Here is a 10,377-nt window from a genome sequence, read left to right as displayed (position 1 = left end):
GACGGAGTTGCGGGTTTTCCGTGGAGAAGCGTGCTGCCGGCGCCCGCCGACCCGAACGCCGCGCACCGCTTGCAGCCCGGCGCCGAGCTCGCGGTCGCAGCTCTCGGGGACGCTCCGAGACAAAGGCGCGGCGGCCGCTGGTGGATGACGCGGGCGCCTGGAGCTCCCAGTGGCCCGGCCCAGTGGAGAGGGCTCTGGGAAGTCGGTCCACTTAGCCGGCCGGCCGGGCCCCGGCGCCGGATCCGCTGCAGGGTCCCGGGGAGAGGGGACCCGGCGCGCCTCTCAGCCCCTGCTGCCCCGCGCAGCTCGCCGCCCAACAGCGCCGGCAGCTCTGGTCGGCGCCCGAGGGCCGCCGGGCCCCCGCAAAGGACGGGATGACCCCTGCTGGCGGGAGCGGTGGAGGCCGCCGAGCCCCGCCCCGCCCGGCCGCCCAGCCCCGAGCACCCTAGGCCTGGGGGCGCCCCGCGAGTTTGTGGGAGACCTGGAAGGACAGCCCGAGTCGAGGCGCTGCCGGGCTGTGGGAACCAGGCCTCTCTGCTAAGTGCCCTCCCTCTGCTGGGCACGCGGCGTCCCCACAGCGGCGGCCCGCCCTCCCGCTGGGCTTCTCACCGCCAGCGGCGGCGGAGATTCCCGAAGCCGGTGGCTCCTAAAGGAGCCGGGGAACTGGGCTTGGATGAGACCAAACACAGCCGGACCTTTAGCCAGGGTGACCCAGCCGGCCGCCGGTAGGTGATCCCTCCTCTCTGAGCCAGAGCCACTTCCTGGAGACTAAGAGACAAGCCCTCACTTTGTCAGTTTCCATATCCCAGAGTGGAGGACTTCCTTCCAAGGACAGGTCTGCGCGGACGGAACTCGCCGGTAGTTCCTGCTAGGAGAGCTCCCTGTGAAAGACGCAGAGTCCGTATACGGGGCAGGAGAGAGAGGTTTCTGCCAACATAACCGATATATTGAAACAGTCTCGAACGCACAGATATCCATGTTATATGTACACCCTGGGCATGGAAAATATATTTCTGTAGAAAATGTACATACAGAGGCACTTTTATTTGCACGGGAAAGCAACCTTCTGGGAAAAGGTTACACATAGCATGGATAAACACCACATGTAAAGATTCATTTACATAAACAGTACACTCGCATATCCATCCCACACCGCGAATACACAGTCCCGCATTTCTTGAGCTACATAGATGTATACACTCCATAGGACGTATAAAATCATGCATGGAAAATGCATCCCGATATTAATGTATCCACATAAAAAGTACATGGAAAAGGCATCATTATATATACAAATTGAATATCTACCCAATGTATGAAAACTATGCCCTGTAAATTAGTTTGTTTACATGGTGTGCAGGTACCAAATCCAGGGAAGTAAATTCTTTGAGCTCGCATATTATTGTATGTATAATACGTGTTTATTTGGCTGTTTTGCAAACAGTAGCTGGAGGAAGCTCGCGCTTTGGCAATGACAGTCTCCATCAACGGAGCCTCTTTTCTGTTTTCCTGTTTTTCTATTATTTCCATCTTTTGAAAACCCCTTCTATGTCTACATGGACTATTTATACAATAATCGCTGGTCGCTGATCTCTATTTCCCTGTTACATCTCTTGAAGTCAGGGTCTGTATTTAGAATCCTAAGTCCTGTTTGCAGCGGAGTCTGACTGAATAATCACAGCCTGGTAAAGAATTAACATTATCTAATTAGGTCACTTCCCTTCCCTCCGTGTCTCAGGACTTGTTCTTTTAGACCTAAGGTAAATATATTACAGTTACTCCAGGCTGCCAGTTGGAAAGGGGGGGAGGGGGCGGCGGGAGGGAAATGCAATGGCCTGACAAGGTATGTAACAGGCAGGTTGGGGTAACAGGCAAGTTTCAGGTGTGCACTGGGCATGCACTGCTCCTGAAAGCCAAAGTCTGTTTACATTTTTTTTTAATTTATTTTTAAAATCTGGAGTCTAGAGAGACAGCCTAAAGCAAAGGCTGGACCTGGTCTTCTACTCTTCTACGACTCTCTCAAACCACAGAGCAGCTCCACTCCCTCTCAGCCAACCAGGGAGAAGATTCTGGCCCACCTAGCCCCTCAGCTCTGACTCCCATCCCTAAGGTTGGCCAGGTCTACACCAGCAGCAGGGAAAAGTTACCGCATGACCCAAGTTTTTCTCAACAAAATCCACTCCTAAACACTTTCGGAGAGGCAGTAACAGCTTAAAGCATTTTCTGACACTGAGCTAGCTCTGTCTCCCCCGGAGAAATGAATCCCACTTGGGTCTTTCTTTAGTGGCGAAAAATCCGCTACTTGACACACGCCTATGGAAAAATTCTTTGAGAGACAATGCACTCACACCCCGCAGAGATATTGTTTATGGGTTCCGTGTAGACGCTGCCATATTTTACTGTCCAGAGGAATCAATTAATTAGTGCCTCGCTAGTTCCCGCGCCGGCCGATGCTTGGCTGAGCGTGAGCGCTGAGATAGATGTGCGTGGCCAGCTCGCTGGTCTTGTTAACAAGCCTCATCATAAAGATGGAGATGATAAGGAGAGCGAGGAAGCCCTGGCGGCCGCGAGGGGGGGGGGGGGGTTGGAGGCCCAGCCCTCAGCGTGTGGGGCAGCGGCGGGTGGGAATCGGAGCCAGGGCCAGGGCCCGGTGCTGTCCCGGCATCCGCGCGCGGTTATTCGGTCTTCTCCCTTCTCCCCTTCTGGGGCGTTCGTGCTGTGATCTCGGATAATTCCCTCTCCACTCCCCCGAATCTTCCCTTTTCTTCATCGAGCCCCGAATTAAAAAAAAAAAAAAAAAAGTTAATACAAATACGTAAACCTCTGTCTGTGAGTGCCTGTCTCGCTCTCGGCCACGTTTGTTCCGAGACCTGCCGCCTCCTCCTGCCCCCACCCCCTCCGCCCCGCATTACTTAACCGCGTGGTTCCTTTTCATCGCTGTCTGGAGCTCTCTTCCCTCTCTGGCTTCGTGGTTGCTTTTTCTACCAGGTTGGTGCTGGCTCAGGCCCCAGTGAGCTTGTAAAAAAAATGATAATAATACAAATAACCCCTGGTTATCTCGCGGCAGAGTGAACACCCCCCAGATAAGCCAGACCCCATGGAAGAAAAAAAAAAAAAAAAAAAAAAACCTCTTGGATGTAATTGCTGGTTTGGGTTGCAACACTTAATTCTGTTTATTCTCACCAATGTGCATATTTAACGAAGAGATATTGATATTAAAGGGCAGGGGGGAATTAATTTTACTTTTATAGTCATCTATTAAGAGCACAAGATGATCTGAGTCTCCTTTAAAGGGACCAAAACAGGGGGGGAGGGAGAGAGAAAGAAAGGGAGGGGGAAGGGAGAAATATGACTGAAGGAGAACAAAGATCTTTGCCTGAAGAAACAATGTAACACTAGACAGAACTATAAAGTCTGGGAATGTAACAACGCAAGACCCTCTCAACTTCCCCCCTTTGGAATCCTGTCCCCTGCGCTAGGGAGGGAGAGAAGGCATTTCCCTTTTATTGTCTGATCCTCTCTGGTGTCAGCTCAGAGGAGGGGGGGGGGGCTAGATGGCATATAGAGGAAAAGGAGGTAGTAGGGTCTCCCAGTGTCACCCTATCACCCACACCATGGTGACTCCTAGACAAGGAGGTCCTAAGCAGGAGCTTATAGATTCTTAGAGATTTCAAAGGCCCCAGTGATCCAGGCTCATTTTTCCAAGATACTTGTCTGGCTTTACTTTGTCTGTATAGACCTGCCTCATCTAGTATTGTAATTATCACAAGTAAGCGAATAATAGATAATTATAGGGGTGTTGATAATATCATTTATTTTATAGCCACACAAGATATGATTAGAGTTAATGTCAGAAGCTCTGTTGGAGCCTGGTAGGCAGCAAGAGGCAAGGTAGAGAGGCCTGATAGCATTTCTCTTTCCGATTGTTATATGAGTGTGAATCTCCAGAAATCCCTAATTCTCTCAGTTCCCTGTCCAGATGTCTTAAGGGAAATCTCTAAAATTTTAGGGGCTGGGAGCTCAGAGAAGGGCTGAGTACTTAACAATTGGTACTTAAATCTCCCCTTTAGTCTCAGGAGCAGTGGTCTCTGCTCTCCCCATATTTCCCCACAATGAAGGGCTTCGCCCTCAGTTCAAGACTACTAGGGTCACAGAGACTTAGGTTAGGCCAGTGGGAGGAAGACAGGGTCTTACCAAAACCAAGTTCATTGTCATCCCCAAGTGGGCACTGGGTCCAGAGTGAAGCCTCCTTTGATCCCAAATTGCCTTATTTTCTGCACCTCTTCCCCAGGGACACCTGGATGGGGGCAGAAGCCAGGCTAGGACTGTGGAGGTTGGTGGGGATGGGGATGGAGACAAAACTGAAAACATGCTTTATTGTTTCTGGTATGCAGAAGACCAGAAGGCTGGGGTGTGGGGGGGGGAGTGAAAGAGAGAGAGAGAGAGAGAGAGAGGTTATGATAGAGAGCCAGGCAAGAGGGCAAGAGGGAGTCAAGGGAAACCATGAAATTGGAAGGCAAGAATACAAGGAACGAGTGAAAAAAAAGAGTAGGAGAAAACTGAAAGGAAATAAAAAGGAAAAGGTAAAAAAAGGAAATAAAAAGATGGGAAAGGAGGGACGTTTAAAAAGGAAAGAGAAATTTGGAAGAAAAAGGAGAGGAAACAGGGAGGCAGAGGCCAGGGTCTGCAGGGCGCTCGCTGCCTCAGGCTGCCTGCAGCAGTCTGGGTGGGCGGGGGGCGCCATGACAAAGTGAAGGTCAAGTTAGCATCGTACCTTATAAGGAAGGCGTCGGTCCTCCATTTCAGCCTTTCTTTCTGCCGGGACGTGGCTGTAGCATTTCTAGTCTTGTAAACACCGGACTCTTTGGGGCCTTAGAAAAAAAAATAAAGACCCCCTTCCTTCCTTTATTGGGGGTGAGCCCTGCTGGCTGGGGGAAGCCGCGGACAGAGAAGTCAACTAATGAAGACTCCAGGAAACTTTTCTCTCCTTTTCTCTCTCTCTCTGGCTCTGCTCCCGCCAGCTGGGGCTCCCTCCCTCCCACCCTTCCTCCCTCCCTCCCTCTCTCTCTCCCTCCCTCTCTCCCTCCTCTCCCCAACCAAACGTCTCTTTTGCTCTCTGTATCTCTCGGTCTTCTGTATCTCTCACCACTGTCTGTAACTCTGGGCTCCGTCTCCCCACACCCCCCTCCCCTACTGCAGACTTCTAAATCCTTTCCATTCCACCGTGAAAAGCAGCAGGACGTAAGAATTGGAAAGCGAATTAGCCATCTCAGAGAAAAGTTCATTTACAGCCTCTGTTCTATTAAAATTTCCTTCTGAAAACAAGGCGGTTCGCTCGGTAAGGAGCAGGAGAAGTGAGGCAGCGCCAGGGGGGAGGGCTGATGAGGTAGGAGACTTGGATTTATTTATTTCTCAGATCCAGAGGCGGAAAGAAAGGGGGAGAAGCAGGAAAGGAAGGAGAAGCATTTTACCCGGCTGAATGAAGGAGAGACTGCGGCGGATGGGGTTGGGAGCAAAGCCGCCGGCCAAGGACCCGGTCCTCCCGCAGCGATCATCCAGCATAAGCCGGCCCAGCCTAGGCCTGGGGTGCAGAGAAACAAGTATATCAAATATTTGTTAGCCTGAGAAGGGGGCGCGGGGGCGGGGGTAGCAGCAAGGCCGCAGGGAGGCAGGGAGAGACCGAGGCAGGCGCCGCCGCAGCCGGCCAGCCAGAGGAAAGTGAGTTCCGGACCCGCAGCAGCAGTGGCGACCCCGGCTGGCTGGCTGCGGGCCGGGCCGGGGTCAGCGCGCTGCTCAGCCGAAAACGAGGGGCGCGGGAGAAAGGAACCTGAAGTGGAATCCTCCAGCTTTTCCCTGCAGGGTAGCAGTGGAGGAGAGAGAGGGAGAGAGAGAGAGAGAGAGAGAGAGAGAGAGAGAGAGAGAGAGAGAGAATATAGCATAGGGGTGTCTGTGAAGGGCTCACCTTCTTTTTCCTGAACCTGACAGCTTGTTTCCTCCTGCTCTGCGCCCCGCAGAGCCCTTTTTAGGGCTAACCCATGCTTTTTAAATGGGAACTCTAGGGCAAGGGTAGGGAGGGATGCTCAGAAAGCAATGCTGGGGGCCTCTGGTTCAATCTGGTGCTCCACAAAGCCCTCATTTTGTCACCTCTGGCCTCTAGGATCAGTCCCCTCCCACTTTGCCTACCTGGTTAAGGTGCTCAAGGGCCACTGGCACCTGAAATAGGGCCTGGGACCCCGGTAGGAGCAGCAAGAAGCACTGGGGTGGTCAGTGGAGCTCCAGGCCTAGTGTCTAGAGCCCTCCCCCCCCCTGCGTTCTGATAATGAAAAACAAAGGGGGGATGATTTGATTATTTCTGGCGGTGTTAAAGGAGCCAGGCTTTCAAAACCAGTCTCTGACCCTGAGATCTAAGGTGATAGGCATCTCTCCCACAGACACTTAATCTGGGCAAATGTCCTACTGGCTGAGCTCAAGAAGAGGTGGCCAGGGTGAGGACATTTGCTGCCAGAGAGCCCCAGGAAGGGAGAAGCAGGCCCACTTTGGTATTATTCAGTGTTGTGTGGAGACTATTTTAAAAGGTCAGAATGAAATGGGGGAGGCCTCTCTGATGTCCCTCTCAGCCCTGGGAAGGGGAGCCCCAGGAAGTGAGGGAGTTTATGAGCTGGGACGTTTCCCCCTAGTTTGGGAAAGACAGAGATAGCCAGACCTCATCCTGCAAAAATGTGTTTCGTCCCTGTCCCTGTGACAGAAAATTGGTAGCCGCCTCTGGACTTTCAGGGAGTAGAGCAAAGCCAGAGGCTCTGGGGAAGGCAGAGGCTGAGGTGTGATTTAGGGGAGGTGGGAATCTGAGGGAGCCAGACTAGAAAGGTACCACCTAAATCCGTTCCCTTAAGAAAAGCCAAACACGTACACAATGGGCCCCAATATTGAAAAACACCAGATGATCTGCTTCGAAGGGACATAAACAGGCCAAGCGGATGCAGGTTCATAAAACCTGCAAAAACCCAGACAGGAACACTTAAAATGCCCCAGAAACAAAGCGCACCGTGACAAATTCTCACCCAACACAAAAGTACATGCACCAGAATGTTCCCAGGCACAGCGAGACCCTCCCCACCCTGAGCCTCCCCACTTGGACACCCAGGTGTACCTGCCCAGCCCCAGGAGCACACACAAATTTGTGCACTTTCCTAAACCTACCCCCCCCCAGCAAAAAACCCTTGGGGGCAAAGGGCAAGCGCTCAGCCGCGCACACACACCCCACAGAGCCAGACCCGTGTCTCCTGAGCCTCAATAATGCACGATCCATACCCGGAGATAAAAGTCTAGACAATAGATGGCTGTTTATGACAACGGGGCTCTCCAAGTTTGGAGCCAGGCGATAAATCTCTGGTGAATCTTCCTGTAACTCAACTTCTGGCCGCAGTGACGAGAGAACCACGAAGACCGCAGTGAGGAAAGCAGCAAAATGGGAGAGACTTTTAAATCCTGAGCCGAAGGCAACTTCCCCGCCGGGGCAAGAGAGTGCAGGCGGCCACACTCGCCCCACATGGCGCGTCCACACTGTGGAAGCTTTCGGATCAAGCTTCAGAACACAGGCGAGTCAGGTTTCCTGGCCCCCCGGAAATCGGAGCGAAGCGTGCAGGCAGATGGCGGGGCCTGGAGGCTGGGAGAGACCCACAAACCATTTCTGCTGCAAGCAAGGGGTCTTTTTTTGTTGGTGACCACGATCTTCCTGCTATGTGTCACCTGAATTTTTTCACCCCAGTCCCCTCTTCTCCCTCTCCCTCTCTCTCTCTCTCTCTCTGTCTCTCCTCTCTTCTCACTCTCCCCTCTCTCTCTTTCTCTCTCTCTCTCTCTCTCTCTCTCTCTCTCTTCCTTTTCCTTTTTGGATTGATGGGCTGTTCCCTTTTGCATTTTCGACCTAGGCATCTGATTACAAGTAAAGAGCCACTGAAGTTCATCTCATAAAAATGCCGCGAGCTCACTTTGATCTGCGCGGACTGGGTCCGAGCCTAAGTAGGCGCTAAAGCCAGGGAATGGCGGCTCCGGCCAAGCTGGGCTCAGCGGCGGCCAGGCCAGGGATCCGGGTGGCCCAACAGGGCAAATCCCGCCCAGAAGGGGCATTTCTGTGCTGCTGCGACTGGGTTTGGACACCAAGGTCCAATGGCAGTGGCTCCATTTCAGACTGCTTTTAAGGCATTTCCCTCATTTTAGAGCATTTGGTGAGGGGCCCAGTGAAACTGGCTCGTAAAATGGGACTTTTATGGGGAGAAATGGGGTCGCGTTGCTAGCCTCCTGGGACAATCCCTCAGCGGAGGAAGGTGGGTGGGGCTGTGGGGGCAGAGGAGCTGCCCTTGTCCTGCCCCTATCCCCTCCAGGAGCCCGAGGAACCTCGGAGCAGCGGCGGCCGGCTTGGGTGACCTGTCTCGGGCCCCTGGCCTTGGGGCGATGGCCAAGGCTGAGAAGACGTGGGGGCCAAGAACCAGCAATCCCACCCCTTTCTAATTCTCCGGCTGGGATTATGAAAGGGATTATAAAACGCCTCAGTATTGCTCCAAGGGAGAAAAATTCGCGCAGAAAGTGCATGCCGATTTCTAACGGGGGCTCACCCTGGCCTGCCAAGCCTCTGGCCCGCTGAGGTTGTTCACGCTCCCGTTGCTTATCTTTTACTGACTCCACATGGGACTGAAGTGACGGTCCAAACCCACCAGAGCTCTAACGGCCCCTCTTTTCTCCTTCCTGGCTTTCCCTCCCAGTGCTCGGTCAGTGGGATGGGACCCTTTCCCGGTACCCCAGCCTGCTCTCTAGAATCAGGAGGTGGGCAAGCCGGAAGGCCAGCCAACACCGTGCGTGGGGTGTCCCAGGCGGGGAACTGGGAATTCGGGAGCTACCGCCCCCTTCTGAAGCCGCTTCTGGTATCCGTGTGTGGACTGGAACATCCCTGGAGTCTGTCACGGCCCTGGTCAGGGTACCGCATCAGCTGCCCAGACTGAAGCAGCTGCCTGCTAGGGGCCGGGCAGGCAGGCAGGCTGGAGGTGGTGACTGAGGCCCCCAAGAGCCGGTGAGGTAGGCAGGATGGATGGTTCTGCCCTGGAGGATTTCGGGTGAAAGATGGGACTCCAGGATTGTGGAAGGGCCACAGGCACCCGCGAGGTGGGGGAGGGGAAGCCACCTCCGCACCGAGGAGTGAGGCTTGCCAGGGCTCTTAGGGACTGATGTGGGGCCACAACTGAGTCTCATGTTGGGGGAAGCACTCCTGGGGTGCAACCTGGGGTGAACAACTCAGTGTACGCTTTGGAGGGGGCCTGGACCTACGGTTGGGCAGGGAAGGGGCCAGCCCACACCATGGGCATTCTTGCCAATCAATGCCTTGCTGCCCTCAGCAACTAGGGCCTTCTTTCCTTGACCCCAGCAGCAACCTCCAGTTGCTAGGATCTTTAAAAAGCCGTTGAAAAATTAAAAGTCAGACCAAAACTGGAAACAAAAAATTCATCTTCATGCCTGACTTTTAGGGGGAAGAATATTAATTCTCAGAAGCCTCTGTTGGGAGACCCTAAGAGTTTCCTGGACATCAACCTCTTTGACATTCTTTCTTGCCTTCGTTTTTGTTTCAAGGAAATAAAGCTGCCTGTGGCTCTTTGCAGCCGCCTTGCTCACTTTTATGGTGGCCCTGGAATAAACTTTGGTGGTCAAATTCAAGTGCTCAGGCCCACAGCTGGCTCCTCACAGGAAGCATACCCCCTCCCTACTGTCGGCCCTGGCAGTACAGAATTTGCCTTGGGGGCTTAGGCCCCACAACACCCCGGAGACCAGGATGGAGAGGGAAGCAGGGCCCTGGGGGGGTGGGGGTGGGGAACTGGGGAAAAGCTGAAGCTGAGACTCTGATCCCTTATCCACACCTCTGCAAGGGACAGGGGTACCTCTCACTTCCCTCTTGCTGGTTCCTATCACTGTTTGGGGAACATTTTGCCTCCAATAAACTTGAGTTTAATGAGGTCAGCAAGAACCCCATAAAAGCCATAGTCCATAGTTCCCCATCATTATAATTAAAAACGCTAGCCTCAGGTCACCCTATAAAAAGGGGTAGAGGATGCAGGAAAAGCAACAGGATTTTCTTCTTGCAGCCCCTCCCTGACAGAGAAGTCCTACACTTTAGCAAAGCCCCAGTCCCGGTCCTCTTTGCCCTCTTTAAGATCCGGCTGGGACTAAAGAAGGGCTCAGGAAGAACGGGCCCAGCAAATAATGGGTAGAGGGGTGCTGGAGGCCTACCCTTGGGTATCCCAGAGCTAGCTCAACAATGGGACCCGCGGCCAAGGTAACTCCACCCTGGGTGATGCTCTAAAGGCTGGTCAAATCTGGGGAGGCAAGAAGGCTGAG

General features: G+C 53.4%; 1 long non-coding RNA gene across 2 annotated transcripts; it reads right to left on the bottom strand.

Moving 5' to 3' along the window:
- Positions 1 to 1,025: 1,025 nt before the first annotated feature.
- Positions 1,026 to 9,812, bottom strand: LOC121038472 (uncharacterized). 2 transcript variants are annotated; one of them, XR_005794373.1, is made up of 5 exons: positions 7,309 to 9,812; positions 4,775 to 4,871; positions 4,195 to 4,297; positions 2,913 to 3,015; positions 1,026 to 2,764 (listed from the first exon to the last, which is right to left on the bottom strand). It is a non-coding gene; the product is annotated as an uncharacterized LOC121038472 (long non-coding RNA). The 2 variants fall into 2 exon arrangements; XR_005794372.1 differs by lacking the exon at positions 7,309 to 9,812 and having other exon boundaries at positions 4,775 to 5,016.
- Positions 9,813 to 10,377: the final 565 nt, after the last annotated feature.

Source organism: Herpailurus yagouaroundi, unplaced genomic scaffold (genome assembly GCF_014898765.1).
Source record: "Herpailurus yagouaroundi ecotype Mexico unplaced genomic scaffold, PumYag 166, whole genome shotgun sequence".
Taxonomy (NCBI): Eukaryota; Metazoa; Chordata; class Mammalia; order Carnivora; family Felidae; genus Herpailurus; species Herpailurus yagouaroundi.
This window is presented reverse-complemented; position numbering and strand designations above follow the sequence as displayed.